The following is a 15490-nucleotide window of genomic DNA, read 5'->3' on the forward strand; positions in this document are numbered from 1 at the left end:
ACTGGGACTAATTCATCCTGCCACTTAGAATAAATGTTAAAGATGTGATTTTTAAAAAGATCATTCTGGTTATAAAACTGAGAACAAATCTGAGATGGGCAAGACTGGTAGCAAGGAGACAAACTAAGAGACTTTTAAAAAGCCAAGCAAGTAGTAGCAATAGTCTAAATGTGAACAGTGAGAATAATGACAGCAAGGATAGAGAATGGGAAAGATACTGTACTGCATAGTTATTGAAAAATGTTTTGGAAATAAGATTTTAAAACTCACTCAATGATGGAATTAGAGAAGAGGGAATAAAGGGAGGGAGAGGTAAGACCAAGGTTTCAAACTTGCGCAACTGAGTAATTATGTAGTCAAGTTTCTTTTTTTTTTTTAAGGAAGAACAAAAACGGCTTGTATTTCTCAATACGAAGTTTCCTTCCTTTACACAGCTGTTTAGAAATGTGATTTTTTTTTTTTAAAGTTTCCAGGAAAATGTACTTCCAACTTTCCACAGCCAAGATTTATAGGTGCAAATTGCTTCAAAATGCATTCTGTTGTTGCTGATTTGTTGCCTTCTCTTCCTAAACTTCCCACCAACTGCTTTTTGTTATTGCTGTTGTCATGTTTCTTAATTGGCCATTGTTGGGCATCAAATAAAACATTTACAAAATGCTGCCTCCTTAAGAGAAAACACAGACACCTACAAAAACTGGACTATCCTTTGCTGAGTGTGGAGGAAACAAAAGATCGAGTTTAAATATAGGAAAAGCAAAATAAGACAGTCTCTTTTGCCCACAAACAAATCCCCATTCTTTCCCACCCTTTCCTCCAGCTAGAGAGCAAGAAAGTGAAATGTCAAGTTTAGGAAAATGCAGCTTAGATTTTGAGGCAGAAGGGAGCAGGGGAAGGGAGAGAAAACACTAAGTCTAGACTCTCTGTTTTAAGGAGAGAAAAAAAGGAATGCACTTATCTTTTGACCTCCCCTTCTAAAGTCCCCTTGGAGATATCTGCACATTCCAGCTACCCTGGGCTTTAAACATTTCACAAACATCCCCCCACCCAACCCTCAGATGGAATTGACCCCTCATTCTCTTATGCCCCACCTATTCTCTGAGCAAATTTCTAACAGAGAGTCTGAGACACCTAATTGCCTTAATTATCACGTGGTTCACAGAGGCTGAAAGTCCCCCCTTGACAGTGGGTTCTTTGAGGACTTGGTCATATATACATTCTCACCGTAGCTCAGTGCCTGATACAGACAATAAGGAAACAGTGGAAGCAATTTAGCAGCAGCACCAGGCAATCTAGATAAAAGGTAAGGGGAAGCAAGGGGGGCTGGTTTGCCAGAAACAGTTTTCACTTATATTTATTTTGCATTTATTTGGATGGATTTAGAGGAGTTAATAGAGATTAAGGGGCTAAATCTCCTGAGCCGCCTTTCCTAGTAAATGTCAAGGAAAAGGTAGCTTCTCAAGTCTATAATCTCCTTGAGGTCAGTGACATTCACCTGTATATCCCCAGTGTGAGAACACTGCATGGGACACAGCAGCCCCCACTGAATGCTTGTGAAACTGAGTTGAATTTAGCTCCTTGCTTTTCTCCTATTGACTTACTTGGTGACTCGGAGAGTAAAGAATCTTCCTGCAATGCAGGAGACCCAGGTTCAATCCCTGGGTCAGGAAGATCTCCTGGAGAAGGAAATGGCTACCCACTCCAGTATTCTTGCCTGGAGAATCCCACGAATAGAGGTGCCTGGAGGGCCAAAGACCATGGGTCACAAAGAGTCGGATGTGACTGAGATGTAACACTTTTCTCCTGTTACTGTTGACCCTTGAACCATGCAGGGCTAAGGGCTCCCACTCTTAGCAGAATGGAAAATCCTTGTGTAATTTTAGAGTTGGTGCTCTCTATCCACATCTCCCTATCCACAAGTTCAACCAACCATAATTCAGATAGTACCATGGTATTCTATAGAAAAAAATCCAGAAATAAGTGGACCTACACAGTTCAAACCCATGTTGTTCAAAGGCTACCTGTGTTCCCTTTTCTTTGAATGAGCTTTCCATATCCTCTGCCTGGGGGACTTTTTACTGATCATGCAAGTCCCAATTAAAATGTCAATTCTTGTTTGAGGGCTTCTTCAAACATCCCCCTATGCCAACAACCAGGTAGAACTAATTTTACCCTTTGCTATGTCCTGCAGCAGATCACACACTCCTCTAAGCAAATAGCAATGATCTCACCACACCCTTAATGAGTTCATATACACAATGCATTGTGATCATGTATGCAACATTGTCAGGACATGTTAGGAAGACAATTCTATCTACTGGGACCAGGATGGATGTCATGCTGGATTCAAGAAGCCCGTGGTCAAGAAAACAGAAGACGATGGAGAGGAGAAATGTTAAGTGATTAGGAAAAAAAAGGAATCAAGGGGGACTCCAGATTTCTAGCTTAGGAACAAAGGCAAAGGTTGGGTTTGGGGAATTCTGATAAACGTAATATTGGACATACTGAATTTTACATATGTGGCACAGCTGGGTAGAAATAGGTGTTCAGCAGGCAAGTGGATAGAATTAGAAGCTCAGGAAATAAATCTGAGTGAGAGTTACAAGTTTAAGAGGTTTAATCCAGAGATGGTAACTGAAGGCATGGGAGGCTCTGAAATCACCAGCGAATGTGAACAGAGAGTATGGTTCAGGAGGGAATCCTGGAGGACAGAAACATTTTAAAAAGGGGGAAAGAAAGACAGAAAGAGAGAGAAATCAAGAAAGAAGACTGAGAAAGAACAATTAGACTAGAGAAAGAATAGAGGGTTTGGGGAAGCCAAGACTGAAGGAGAACATTTCAAGGTCTTATGCAAGAAATGAAGCAACCTCCTCCCCTGTGAACTCTGTTTATAAGGTTATTGGCAGATAATCAGAGAGGAAAATGAGGTGGGGAGACAGGGAATAGACTAGACAGTGAAGTTTGGGAACATGATGAAAAATGAAAGGTGAGAGGGACCCTGTGACATGAAGAAAGAATTTCCAAGTAGTAATGAAAATCTAGTCTAGTTGAGTTTATTAGTAGCACAGGTTTGTCTGGTTGTGGAAACTTACCCCCCCCCCCCCCAGCAATTCTTAGTAACTTGACAGTAGGAACAGAGAAAGCACATAATTGGAATTATCCAAGGTGGGCTTCCTTGGTGGCTTAGAGGGTAAAGCGTCTGCCTGCCATGCGGGAGACCCAGGTTCAATCCCTGGGTTGGGAAGATCCCCTGGAGAAGGAAATGGTAACCCACTCCAGTATTCTTGCCTGGAAAATTCCATGGACAGAGGAGCCTGATAGGCTACAGTACATGGGGTCACAAAGAGTTGGACACGACTGAGCGACTTCACTTTCTCTTTCTCAAGAGGATTTAGCAACTGAAGCGACTTAGCACACACATGTGCAAGGGGATTTAGAGAGTAGGGGTGGCAAGAGGACTGGGAAAAAAGGAGTTGAGAGTGCTGACTGAGGTGAGAGAGATCATGAGATCTAGGCTGATTGTAGCAGAAAAGTGAAAGTACAGGCAAGGAGGATAGAATAGGAGAAAAGAGTCAAGAGGATCCCCTCTGAGGTTTAAGAGATTAAGAGCCTGGTGGTAGAAGGTTATGATCAGAGGAGCTTCAGATTTCAGGGGCAGAACAGTTCCAGGTGATGGAAAGGTAAGGGTTGAAGTGTGTGAAAAGGTAGAGAAGTCAAGGAATTGTGAGGCCACTGTGCTGGAAAATTCATTTACATGGAAGTTGAAATTACCCACTTGATGGCAGGGGTTGAAGTGGAGAGGAAAGCTGTAGGACAGGTGAAACGGCCTTAATGAAAGAAGTTGCTCAGTGACTAAATGATAAAAGGAGATTCTTCTGTGATTCCCAAACCTTTCCAGGGGACTAGGCGAAAGACTAGAGAGGCTAAGTTGAGTTTAGAAATTATTCGTGGATATCAGTTATCTATCAATATGATATCCCTTCACAGGACCAGGATGGAGTTTCTCCAGTTGCTGCAGCAAAATAGCATCAAGAACTTCTGAGAATTGGTCAGTAAGGAAATAATCAGAGATTTATGTGTTAGGATCTTGTTTGTAGTACTAAAACCCTGGAAACAACCTATAACCCCAGCAAAATGGAAAAGGTTAAACATGTTGTAATAGATCTGTATGATGGACTGAAGTACAGTGATTAAAAATGGTTTGAGACATAATGAAAAAAAGTATAATATAAAATTATACATACATATGAAATGGTTAAAAATTACATATGTAGTATGATTCTAATTTTATTAAAAATGTGCACATCTTTCCAGAACTAGAAAAACATCTGTAGTCAGTTTGTGGGATTGTGGTCGATTTTACTTTTTTCTTTATAATTCTTCAGTCTTTTCCAAATGTTTGACAAGTAACAGACATTGTATTTATAATAAGAAAAAAACGCCATTTGTGAAGGAATTTAAAAAAAGAATACAGTAGAAAAACACCACAAGGTAATTACGCCAGCTCTGAATTTTCCAGATATTTGTCATCTATAATCATAATACGTCTGCCTACTTAAGGAACTGGGATAAGCCAGCATCACAGTTCAAGCATAGATAGCTTATCAGATCCTGCCAGAACAGACTTCTGCCCCAATCAGGAACCCTGCAGATTTTCTATGCCTTGTTCCTCATTCTGTATTTGTCTAGGTCTCCATGTGAGCTGACACTGCAAGTCCACTTTGCAAACTTGGAGACAAGTTACTGCAGCCAAAAATTTGCAGTACACTCATTTACTGTTTTCAGGAAGTAGCCTTCACTAGCAGCAGTTCTGTGTCAAGCCCCAGACCAAGCACTGAGGACAAAAATCAGCCATGGACGGTTCCTGTCGTCAAGGAATGCAATACATTGCCACCCAGGACAATTCGTGCTACACCAGTGAAGAAGGGTACTAAGGGAGCACAGGGAAGGCACCTAAGCCAGTCTATTGCCAGGGTGGAGTGTATCAGTCCGCACTAGAAATATCCTTTCTCTCCTGTTCATACCCACTGCTAGCACCTTGACTCAAGCCTGCACATTTCATGCTTAGATTTCCACCATAGCTTGGACCTGTCAACTCCACTGTTGCTCCCTTCAGCCTGGCCTCCACAGTGACTATGGGAGCCATTCATATTTCTAAAGAAAAGATAAAATTTAATTCCTTACTTTTCAGTCTTACTTTTTGTGTCACTCCTTTCCCCATATCCAAATATGACACTAGTTTCCTAAATTCATTTCATTGTTGATCTATGTTACATCTTCGCTACTTCTGCCACCTCTCTGCTAAATGTCTTTCCTCCTCTATGTTTGTATAAAAAATACCACTCATCATTAGGGGTTCTACTTAAATGTTTGTCGTGTCTTTCATGAAAATTTTCCTTCTCTTTTTTTTTAGACTGCTCCACTCCCTCCATCTATGATTTTCTTGATTTCTCCCCCCAACTAGTTAGATTAACATTCCTTCATTTGAATGCCTACTATCGCACTTGTAACCTTTGATTTACACATCTGTCTTTTTCATTAGATTATAAACTCTCTAAAGGCAGGAGATTTAAAATTTTTATTCATCTTAGTATCCCAAGTACCTAGCCCAGGATTTGGCAAACATTTTCTGTAAAGTGCCAGATACTAAATACTTTAGGCTTTGCAGACCAGACCTTCTCTATCGCAACTACTTAACTCTGCCATTGTAGGGTAAAACCATAAATGAATGGGCATGGCTGTGTTACAATAATACTTTATTTACAAAATAAGTAGTGGGATAGATTTGCCTTTGAACCATAGTTTGCTGATGCCTGACCTAATGTGTGATGGACTTACAATAAATATTTAATTAATTTCTCTTGAATGTAGAATGAAGTGGTAGAAGCAAGATTTGTATCTCATTACATTCTGTAGTAGATGCTAATGGCTTGCTGTCTATTTTTTTATTGGCATTCACTTCTATACACTGAAGCCACTTACAGGGAATACTTACAGTTCTTTGCCTGAAGGCTTTAATTTTTTTTTTCCTTGTCCAGAGAACATACTTGGCCTGTGGGCAAAGCAAGCTAAACATTTCAGAGGTTTAATGTCACAAGAAGCTGTCCTGAACTCCATATGGATGGTGAGTTGGTGGAGAATAGCCCAGCTTCCTCGCCCCTCCACTGAGACACCCTGAATGTGTCCTATACGTTGGCTCCCGGAGTTCCCCAGCATAACTGAGCTCCAGCTGGCTACCATGGTAACTAGCTTGATACTGTATACATTTTTGGCTTTGTTCGCTCTCCTGTCTCACTGCCCTACTCCCACCCAAGTTTCCAGACATCACATTCTAAATAAGTTACTTGGATTCCAACTGAAACCAAGAAACATACTACCACAACTAAACATTCTACTACACCAAGATGTGTAGTAAGTAGACCTTTGCTAAACTGTTTCTGTTACCTGTAAAAGTAACATAGAAATCATTGGTATCCCCTAAAATATTGACATAGAATAATCCAGCTATTATAAAAGGGGGAAAAAAAGAAAGAAAATAAAAAAGAAGAGGACTCTTAGAGATTGGAACATAATAGAATAGCTTCTGCTATAAACCAGCTGTGTGACCTTCGACAAAACATGTAACCTCTCACACAAAGAGACTTTGTTCTCTTTCTGGGAAATAGAGGCAGTATAACTTCACTGGGTTTTTGTGAAGATGAAATAAGACAAGGCACTTAAAATGTTTCAGCAAGTACCCCAGATGGAGCTCTAAGATGGTTTTCTCTCCAAGTCTAAAATTGTTTTCCGAGTTCTCATTCTCCTTGGCCTCAGCTGACTTATTTTTCATATCATCATACAATGTTGTTATTCCTAATAGTGTTTTGTTCATTATATTTTTCACCTGCATATGGCTTTTCTCATTTATATTGCTAGCTTCCAAAGACAAGGGCTTTATCTTACGCTTATTTATAGTTAAATGAATTCATATTTTTGAAAATGGTTTGCAGAGTGCTTTGTTATTGTTCACCTCATTTCATCAATATGTTTTGAGCACTCACTTTATGCCAGTCATTGTGCCACACATTCAGGATACAGAGGGAAGTAAGATTTAGTCTCTCATTTAAAAGTTTAGTGAAGGAGATAGATTTTGATGGTATATAAATAAATTATCACACAATGAGATGTGTCAGGGGAGGGGTATGATGGAAGGCTTTGAAATCTCCAATTATTAAATTACTTGCCTGAGAAAGACAGTGACTGACCTGAATTCCAGTGCTACCTCCACCCTTGACTGGCATGGAACACTGGCCAAGATACTTAAAACTTTAGACCTCAGATTCTTAAGCTGGGAACTGAGAATAAAAATACCTCCCACACAAAATTACCCTGAGGACTAAATAAGATGATAAATATATAACTGGTGTCTAATACCCAGGTGCCCTTCTTTTTTTCCTTTCTTTCTAGGGAAGGTAGCAAAGGATTCCACAAGAAATAGCATTTAAGCCGAATTTACCAAGATGAAAACTTTGCTTTCTTACTTAGGGAGGAGGAACTAACACAGTAGAGTAGCTACTAGGAATGCGGCAGTCTCTCTGGGGTTTCCCAGAATGAAGTGTTAGTTACTCAGTTGTGTCCGACTCTTTGCAACCCCATGGACTGTAGCCTGCTAGGTTCCTCTGTCCATGAGATTCTCCAGGCAGGAATACTGGGGCGGGTTGTCATTTCCTACTCCAGAATGAAGAGGGGAAGAATATTCCAAGCAAAGAGAACAACATAGTAAAGACAGTGTTTTGAGACTACGCACATTTGGGGAATGGTTCATCCTTCCAGATGGGGTAGGGTAAGGTAAAAAACCAGTGAATCCATGGTGGGAGATGAGGCTAGACAGGGAGACTTGGGCCAGATTAAATATTGTTTGCAAAGTTCTTTTCCTTCTAATATCTATTGTTTAGAGTTTAAACATCCAGCTAGCACTGCAGAATTGCAGACACACTGTCTTTAGACAGAAAAAAGTTCTCACAGTTCCACAGCGTTCCAGCCCTCGAGTGGAAGCATATCAATTACAAGGATATAACCTCCTATCTAATTCCCAAGGCTACACAGTGATTTCCAAAACATGGGCCTTGGTGCATAATTTATGCTTTCACTTTGTAGCTTTGTAATTAAATCTGCAGAGGATTTGGAGATAAGCACAGCAGTACTGGTACAACTCCTTGCATATATAAACACACCATACAGGAGAAGAAAATTGATGGTTTTCAACACTCCCCTATATATGTAGCTAATGACAGATTGTGTTATGAGTGCAATTAAGTGGACCCAGGACATGTCTAAACTGACAAATAAAAGATTAAAAAGTATGTGAACTGATGGTCCCATACCATCCTTCCTGATCCAAATTTCTGTTGCAGAGTTTGTACCGTAGATTCCAGCTTTCTGATACTTAATTATATATGCTCTGAACTATTTTCTAGGACATCTGTTGGAAGAAATGTGACAGTTGTCAAGTGTTTACTGTATTCTGGCACTTTGAGGATAATTTCCTGTTCATATTACTGAACGCTTACTCTTTGTTAAGTGCTCTAGGTATGCAGTGGAGAACAAATAAGACTTGTTTCTGCCCTCATGCAGCTTCTAAGTATCTCAAGTAAACCTCATAACAACACTTCAAAATTAAAATCTTAAAGTGAAGGTAATGAGAACTAGGTGAGGTCAGTAATTGGCCCCAGAGCCAACTTACACATTAGGCACAGCAGACAGTGTTTAGGGCCCAAGAAAACATTTTAACATTAATTTCTTTTTAAATCAGAATTTTAAAATGAATATATAATAATGAATCCAGCCTGCATTTGTCTTTATGCCATGCAGAGACAAATATATATTTAAGTACTTTTTATTTTTTAATGGAGGTTGGGGCCCATGAAGGCATAAGTGCCTAGGGCCTACAAAAGTCTTAATATGGCCCTGATTGGCCCAAGGTCACACTGCAGGTAAGGGACAGAACAAGGTCAGGCAGGCCCTGGTGAGCCTGACATCCCGTTTGATTAGATGCATCTGGAAGGAAGAAACTGTGCCTTCATTCCTCTCTTGGTATCTAATTCCTAGGGATAGCTCAGTAAATGTTGCATTAAATTATATTGACACCCCAAATTGCTTTATACAGTGAACAAAGAACAGTAAATTCTTACAGATTTTTTTTTTTTTTTTTTTTTTGGCCATGCTGGGTCTTTGTCGCTGTGTCCCGGCTTTCTGTAGTTGCAGGAAGCTGGAGCTACTCTCCTGTTGTAGTGCACAGGCTTCTCACTGAGGTGGCTTCTCTTGTTGTGGGGCACAGGCTCTAGGGTGCATGAACTTCAGTAGTTGTGGTACATGGGCTCAGTGGTTGTGACTCATGGGCTCTACACCACAGGCTAAGTAGTTGTGGCACACAGGCTTAGTGGTTTGTGGGATCTTCCTGGACCAGGGATGGAACCCGTGTCCCCTGCATTGGCAGGTGGATTCTTAACCACTGCACCAACCACTGCACCACCAATTTAGGAAGTCCTAAATTCTTACAGATTGAAGAAAACTCTGTGAAGGCCACAAAAAAATCATAAGGGCCTACCTATCTGGAAAATAAACCTGTAAATGAAGTCTATGAATTTTATCAATTTGTAGAATTTTAGGGTCAAAAGATTAAAAGACAGCTTTCTTTCCTTGCAAAGATGCTTATCTTATACTGTGTATATCAGACCTCTGCCAAATCTCTGATGTCAGCATGATGTCCTAAAGATAAATGCAATTATGTAAATAATAAAAATTTAAAATACAGCTATTCATTTCACATTCAGTCTGTTAGGCACTGAGAATATACAAACAAAGAAGGCACAATGCCTTTGAGAAACATGTTTAACTTAGTCTACTTGTTTCACAAAAAAAGAACAGAGTTTGCAGGAATGTTACCAAAGTAATACAGATGATTCCAATTTATCAGAAGTGAAACATAGTACAATTTCTCACATGTGGGAGCTTCCTGGACCAGGGAAGTATAATAATGGTATTGATTTTGAGTATAATAATGGTATAGGTTATTAGTGTTAAGGGTGCACTCCTAGTACTTATCATCTCACATTCCTTTCAAAATTCTGAACCCCACCAGTGCCTAGAGCAGCAATTCTCAACTGGAGACCAGTTCTGCATACAATCCCCAGAAGGACATATGGCAATGTCTGCTAGCTCAGACGGTAAAGAATCTGCCTGCAATGCGGGAGTTGCAGGTTCGATCATTGGGTCAGGAAGATCCCCTGGAGAAGGGAATGGCTACTCACTCCATTACTCTTGCCTGGGGAATCCCATGGACAGAGGAGCCTAGTGGGCTACAGTCCATGGGTTGCAGAGTCAAACACAATTAAGCACGCATGGAGATATTTTAAATTGTCACATCTGTAGGGGAGGGAGAAGTGCTAGCAATATTTAATGACTAAAAACTGCTAAATATCCTACAACTTGAAGGAGAGACACCCCTCCCCCACACCCACTCCCCGCAACAACAAAGAATTATCTCGCCCCAGATATCAACAGCATTGATGTTGAAAAACCCTGGCCAGAAGAACCAGATCCAAATTCCTGCTGGCATTCAAAGCCTGGACCTTGAATTTGGCCCTTCCCACCTTTTCATTTTATTTCCTTGTGCCTTGTTCTCTGGCCCCTCCATCTTCCCAGGAATGCTCCAGCCCTATCAGAGAGTCACAGAATTTTAAAGAATGATTAAGCACTGGGCTCTAATGTGAGACAGACCTGGCTTTACAATCAGTCAACTGTGTATCCTTGGGCAAGTTACCACTATCCTTAAGATTCAGTTCCTTCTTCTGTGAAGTGGAGATTACAATAGTTGCTGTTTTGGAAAGGATGGCATAAGATGATGCAAGTAAAGCCACTGGACACTGTTTGTCACATCTTTATGACTCTGTGCTCTTGCTGCTCTTGTCTTGGATTTTTGTTTTTTTGTTTTGTTTTGTGTGTGTGTGTGTGTGTGTGTGTGTGTGGCCACTCTACATGGCTTATGGGATCTTAGTTCCCTGACCAGGGGTTAAACCCAGATCCCTGGCAGTGAGGGCATGAAGTCCTAACCACTGTACTGTCAGGGAATTCCCATTCTTGTCTTTTTTAGGGAGCCAAACTCAGGCCTCCAAGTTCCCAAGTTATTTGCCTAAAGGTCTGTCTCTCCAGGTGGCTCAAGAATTCCTGGAGGTCGAGAATTAGGTCCTAGCTGGCTTTGTCTCACCAAAACTTGGCACAGCATCCTGCCCACAGTAGATGATCAGGAAATTTTAGCTGAATTGCAATTATGGCACTACCTTTAAGAGAAGACGGCCCTGCCAATGGGTAACAAATCGAGAATTCTAAGGGAATCTCTTTGAAGCTCTTTAAGAGCCAGTCATTGTTTCCTTTGCTGCCTTCACTTTCTTTTCTTTCTTTCTTTTTTTTTTTAAGCCAACAAATACCCTAAATCTGTGCAAGTTCCTATTCTGATTAATGCTTTGATTAAAATTTTTTTTTTTTTTTTACTTTTTAGTTGGAAGATAATTGCTTTACAATGTTATGTTGGTTTCTGCCATACATCAACATGAATCAGCCATGAGTACACAGATGTCCCCTCCCTCTTGAATCTCCCTCCCATCTACCACCCCATCGCACCCATCCAGGTTGTCACAGAACACTGGACAGAGCTCCCTGTGTCACACAGAAAATTTCCACTGTGCTGCCTCCATTTCCTCTGCCCACCTCTCGGAGTTGCAATTCTCCAGGCCTGGGGTACTTGCATGATTCTTGGCCAATCTCCTCTCCCTCTTAGAAAAAAAACTCATCTATCTACATGGGCTAAAATGCCACCTATATGACCCCAAACTTATATTTATATCTAGGATCTCTTCTATGAACTCCAGATTTAGATATTTTAACTGAGAACTCAATAACCTTAATTGATTTTATGTTGACATCCTCAGCTTAGCCCACAGCAACAAAAGTGACCTTTTGAAAATATAAATCCAATAATGTCACTCCCTTTAAGGTTTCCCATTGCACCATTTATAAAATCTTCCCATGACCTACAAGCCTTGATTTCTCATCTCCTGATATTGTCCCCTTTGCTCACTCTGCTCAAGCCACGTTGGTTGTCTTTCCAATGTTGCAATAAGACACCTCATTCCCCTTCTCCGAGCCATTGCCTTTGATATTGCTTCTGCCTGGAACACTTGTCTCCAGATTAGTACAAGGCTTTTCATTCATATCTCAACCAGTATCGCCTCTTGAGGAGGACTTCCCTCCCCTCTCCCTTCCTATCAGCCTCCCGCCATCTCTCTCCAACTCTCTAGGTTGTGTTACTTTTTCAAATGCCTATCATTATTGATATTCATTTGCTTCCTTAATGATTTTGTCTCCCCGACTAGAAAGTGAGCCCCATAAGAGCAGAATTGTCAGCCTTATTCTCCACTGTATCTTCAGCACCTAGCCCAGTGCCTGGCACATAGTAAGACCTTAAAAAACAGATACTGACTAGCTGAATCATTGAATAAAGGTGCAGAGAAGGCCCTGGAATGAGAAGGCTTAAGTTCTAGTCCTTGTCCCATTTCTGTAACCTTGGCAAGTCATTTTGTCTCTCAGAGTCCACAAGGTAAGTCTCACAAGATAACACCCACCTTATACATTTAGTATGAGGATCAGATGATAGAATGCATGGTAAGTTCTTGGCACAGTGCTTAGTACACAATAGGATGATCAACTAATATTGGTGCTTTCCCCCCCTTTTTGAGATTCAGTAGCCTCGCAACAAGGGAAATGACACCGATTACATGGTATTGGGTTATGATAGAAGTGATATTAAGTGACAAGTCTCTCCCTCTTCTGGGCCTTTGCACATAGTATTCCTTTTGCTCCTCTCTCCCCATTTCTTCCTCCCTGGTTCACCTTATCACCCACTTCAGAAAGCCTTCCTTCAGATCTCATGCTGATTTAGAGCTTCTTCTGGGCTCTCTTCCTCCCTAGGTGTTTCTGTTAGACATATCTCATACTGTTATTATTCAGCATAAGCCCAGTGGATGGATGGGTAGATAGGAGGAAGGATACATGAATAAAGGGAAAGGGGGTAGAAGGATGGATGGTCAGAAGGATGATGGAAAGAGGGTAGAAGGATGATGGAAAGAGGGTAGAAGGATGGATGGACCGTCAGAAGGATGATGGAAGGAAGCATGTGAGAGCACTTTGAAACCGGCTGCACCAACAGTGAGCAGGCTCTCAGGGTCCCAGAGGCCAGCCTCAGCTGCTCCTCCACGCCCCCACTCCTTAGGGACCCTGCCCTCTGAAGCTCCCTCAACATTTAGTCGCCTCCCCACATCTCCGTCCTCCAGCACTTTCAGCGCGTGGTCCCTAACCTTTGGCTGCGGTCATTATCATCCCCGAGGCCGCAAATGCGAGACAGTCAGGTGTGGGGTGCAGGTAATCTCAGCCATCGCCCCAGGGCCCAGGCAGAGCCTGTAACACCTGGCTAGGACAGCAGCTCTCCAGGTTTGGGCGTGAGGACACCAACCTCTGCAAGATGAAAGGGCTGTCGCGCTGCCACTGCTGCCGCTGGCTACTGCGCGCTGGGGGCGCGGGCGCAGCGCCAGATCTACCTGCGCGAGGAGTTCCTAGACGGGGGTAAGAGGCTCCATCGAATGGGAAGGCGTGGGAGAGCGAAGGGAGACCGGGCCCTGCCTGCTCGTCCTCAATCACCTGCCCCAGCCTTGAACAGTTCAAATCTCAGCTCCTTCCTCCCTGGCTCTGTGATCCTGGGTTAGTAGTTTACCCTGTCTACAAATTAATTTCCTTGCCTATGAAATGAGGACAGCCAAAGACGTCTTGCAAAAATTGTTCTGAGAATTCAGGGAGATAAGGCCTGTAAAGCATTGCCCCTTGTATATAGAAGATGTGCAATAAGTCTACGGCCATACCACCCTGAACGCGCCCGATCTCGTCTGATCTCGGAAGCTAAGCAGGGTCGGGCCTAGTTAGCACTTGGATAGGAGAAGATGTGCAATAAATGCTTGTTCCCTTCCTGTCATCCTAAAAACACTAGTGAACTCTGCAGGGAAAATGTGAGCACTAATTGTGATAGTAAAATTTTGTGTGTTTCATAGAATATCAGAGCTCAGAGGATCTGGGAGTTCTCCTTCTCCTCCCTGGAATGTCTCAGGAACATCAGAGAATTACGGTAGAGCTTATTTACCTAAGGACAGATGTCCAATGGTACTGTTTTTTAGTCCACAAAGTATTCTCTGTGTGTGTGTGTGTATGTGTGTAAAATATGATTAATTCTTTGAGGGTGCAGTGGATAGGGCTCTCATCTAGGAATCAGGATTTGAGTACTACATTCCACCTTGAAAGCATGCATAAGCCCTTTCCTCTTTCTGGTTTTCAATTCCCTAATATGTGATACAAGTAACGTTGTATTGAGAATAAGCCGCAGAGATAGTGCAGAGGAAAGAATAAATAAGCCCAGACAAGCATACTGGATAGGAAAGGATCAGAGAGAAGGTGAAACCAAAGTAGGGTTTTCAAGAATGAGTAAGAATTTATCAGATGGGTGGGGATGGAGAGAAGGGTGTACCAGGCAAGAAGAACAGCAACGACAAAGATTCCCAGTTATGACACAGTCAGCAGTGGTGTCTTCAGGAAACTGGGAAGTGTGAAGGGGAGAGTGGTTAAAGGGAGGCTGGCAAGCAGGCAGGGCCTAAGGAATCTGGCTTTCGGCTGTAAGCAGGGGGAGCCAGAGAAGAACGCAAGAGGGAGAAGCAAGATCTGGCCCTCGTATTAGAAAGAGCGCTTCAGCAAAAAATGTGGAGAATGTACTATGAAACTGACCAAAGTTGAGACTGGAGACAAAAATACTCCCAAAACAAACTAAAAACAGAGCCATCTGGGGGGCTATAGTTATCTTGGTGAAAAGTGGAGAGTCCTGCTTTGCGGAGGGGGTCATGGAGAGATAGGGGAAGGGGCATACAGGAGATAGGTTTAGGAGTTGGCTGAAGGATGAGCTGCATGAAGCCCTCAGCTTCACTGACTTGCTGTGGGCACCTTTTGACAAGGCATAAGCCCCTTCCAAGTGTAGGTTGGTGGTCTCCCATTTTCTGACCGACCTCAGCTATCCTTTGTGTTGAACCCTGAGAGGCTGAACTTCTGACTCTTAATCTCCCCCATCCCCACCCTGCCTGCCTGGGATGGCTTTACCCACACCACAGTTTCTCATGTTGGAAAATGGAGAATATGCCCAGATGGGCAGTCACCTCCCCAAGGACTGAACTTGCCCTGTGTGGCAAAAGTAAAATTCTGAAGGATGTTATCAACAGATATTTATGAAATGTTATTCAGTCGCTCAGTCGTGTCTGACTCCTTGTGATCCCATGGACTGCTGCACACCAGGCTTCCCTGTCCATCTCCTGGAGCTTGCTCAAACTCATGTCCATTGAGTCGGTGATGGCATCCAGCCATCTTGTCC

The 15490-nt window shown here is 42.2% G+C and overlaps 1 non-coding gene and 1 pseudogene across 1 annotated transcript; both read left to right on the forward strand.

The window, feature by feature from the left end:
- The first annotated feature begins 3169 nt into the window (after positions 1-3169).
- TRNAG-GCC (transfer RNA glycine (anticodon GCC)) lies at positions 3170-3241 on the forward strand. The gene has a single exon. It is a non-coding gene; the product is annotated as a tRNA-Gly (tRNA).
- Positions 3242-13552: 10311 nt separating this feature from the next.
- LOC133039988 (calreticulin-like) overlaps positions 13553-15490 on the forward strand; it is a 35631-nt pseudogene continuing 33693 nt past the window's right edge.

The sequence above is a fragment of the Dama dama genome, chromosome 20, assembly GCF_033118175.1.
Source record: "Dama dama isolate Ldn47 chromosome 20, ASM3311817v1, whole genome shotgun sequence".
In the NCBI taxonomy this organism is placed as follows: domain Eukaryota; kingdom Metazoa; phylum Chordata; class Mammalia; order Artiodactyla; family Cervidae; genus Dama; species Dama dama.